The 2,445-nt window shown below is 36.0% G+C and overlaps 1 protein-coding gene across 1 annotated transcript in view; it reads left to right on the plus strand.

The window, feature by feature from the left end:
* SCN2A (sodium channel, voltage gated, type II alpha subunit) overlaps nucleotides 1-2,445 on the plus strand; it is a 155,294-nt gene that overhangs the window by 98,870 nt on the left and 53,979 nt on the right. The window lies entirely within an intron of this gene.

Below are 2,445 nucleotides of genomic sequence, written 5' to 3' on the forward strand. Positions count from 1 at the left end.
AAGACATAGTTCACAAAATATTCATTTCCATCTACTGGCATAAATTTAACTTCTATACCTTTAAGAGAAAAAATGAAAGTTTCTCCTTTCTTTTTGACGATCAATAAAAAATTCTTCTTTTTGTGATAATCCGCGTATATCTCTGGAGTAGCTAAAGTAGTAATAACTTCCATGTTTACCACTATTAAGGGAATATGCATATTGCATTTGCCTAAGATTGAATAAACTTGATGCACCGCCTTCCCCATTCCCCCTGGAAAAAGGGAACAGTCTCCCAAAGGCAAGCTGGCGTAACTTCCCCCCAACACACGTGAACTACCATCTGGGGCTCCACCGCAGTTGATGTAACAGTCACAATAGATGTGACTGCCAGGCCTAGTCCACAGACAAGATGGAGATGGAGCCACAGACTGCTTTCCCCAAGGCAGGAATTTTATTTTTCTGACATGGTCAGAGATCCTTTTATAGGTTTAAGGCAGGTGCTACAGAAAAAGAGGGCAACTTTTTGAAGACTGCCAGTTCTAGAAGTAGCAGACACGATCTCCTCTTTCTCCAAGTGAAGGTAAGGCAATAGCACACAGGAAGGATACGAAGGTTTTGGGTTTCTCTCACAAGTAGGCAATCAGGATAGAGAAACTACTAATATATGTAATATATTTTAATCTTGAATCCAAAATGAAAATTATAGTAACGTTTTCATTCCAAGAAACTAACTTGAGGGATATGTGAAAGAGCTGATTTCACCTAATGAGCGAGCACATTTGTGAAACAGGATTCAGGATTTCGATCCCTGAGTGAGCTTGCTGAACTCTGTTTTCTTAAATTGCCTTTGATCACGCGAACACCTGGGCTGGCGGTTGTACAGCCCCCCTTTGGTAACAAAGGAGGTCTAACCAAAGAGATTAGTTTGACTCACATAAATATTTCTAGGGAAATAGGTAAATATAAAAATAGTGTTGTGAAGCGTAGGTTGGATGATGGTAACAGTGATAATGATAACAGCTAAACTCTCTCAAGGGTTCGCTATGTTCCAGGACCTGTGCTGAGAGCCCCATGGGTTCTTTCATTGAATCCTTATAACAACCTTGTAAGCTGGACACTAGAAGACTGTTATGTTTATTTTATAGATGAGGGAATGGGGGTTCAGACTGGTTATGCTACTTATCTAGAGTCATACAGTTAGTAAGTGACAGAAACTTGACCCTTACCCAGCACTCTAATTCTGTAAGTGGTACTCCTCTGTTATGTCAAGTAATTTGTGGAACTAAGGGAAAGAAGTGTCTAACAAGTATTTGTAAGAAAAATTTTAGCACAGCACCACCACATGCAGGTTGGCTGCTTTAAAAAAAAGCTTCACTGAATTTATGAGAAAGAAAAATCATATGTTCAGAGAGTATTTATTTTTCTTCCTGATAATGGAATAGCATTGAATTAAGTTAGCAATTCATAAAAGATCATAGAAACAATTAGAAAATTAACAGTAAACTTTATGATACTGACTCTAACTGTGGTAGGAGTTCCAAGAAAGGAAATAACAGTAAGAGTAAACATGGAATGCTATTTCCTCATTTGTTCGGCAAACAGCAATTCGGAGCAAAGACATCAGAATTAGACTTTCAAAACAAAAAACAACTTCTTTACTTATTAACTGTGATTGTGGACAAGACACTTAAGATTATGTATTAATAAAAGCTTCAGTTTTCTCATCTATAAAATATTAATAACAATAATTCCTGCCTTATGGGGCTGTTGTGAGAAATAAATCATATGAACCTTGCAAAATGCTTGGCACAAGGACTGCTACTTACTAAAAGCTCAAGAAAAAGCTCTTTTTAGTATTACATTACTATTATTATCATCTGATATTGCTAGTGATCTAGGGCCTGGCTCTAAGGTATATGTCTCCCGATCTATCAGCAAAGTTGTGCTTATTTAAAAAATAATCCAATGCAATGTGATAGAGATGTGGGCAAGAAATTTACAAGGACAGAATGGCAAAGGCCATGTAACAGTAAATGACATTTACAAATAGAGTACTTGCCAAATGCATTGAAGAGGCAATATAGATTGGATCTTACTCTAGGGGCATTCATTGATGTATATCAAGAAAAATTTCCTAATAGACAAGGCCAGTACATTAATAAACCTTAGGAAAATAAATCTAGAAAATAATATGGCACCAAAATTCAGCTTTATTGCAGATAAAAATAATAATTTAGCATTTAATTTCATTTTTCTTCATTTATCTATTTTTTCATCCAAATAAATTCAAAGGCAAATCACAACAAAACATAATTTTACTGGTAAATTCCAGAAGTAAAGGAGCAGGTCTTGGTATGATTACCAGAATCCATGATATAGTCATTGGCAGTTGTGGCAGTGTATACTTTCAAAGTTACACCTAGTCCTCATTGGATCTTACACATTTTTACCCTTTTTTTTTTT

The sequence above is a fragment of the Propithecus coquereli genome, unplaced genomic scaffold, assembly GCF_000956105.1.
Source record: "Propithecus coquereli isolate 6110/MARCELLA unplaced genomic scaffold, Pcoq_1.0 Scaffold49, whole genome shotgun sequence".
NCBI classification, from domain to species: domain Eukaryota; kingdom Metazoa; phylum Chordata; class Mammalia; order Primates; family Indriidae; genus Propithecus; species Propithecus coquereli.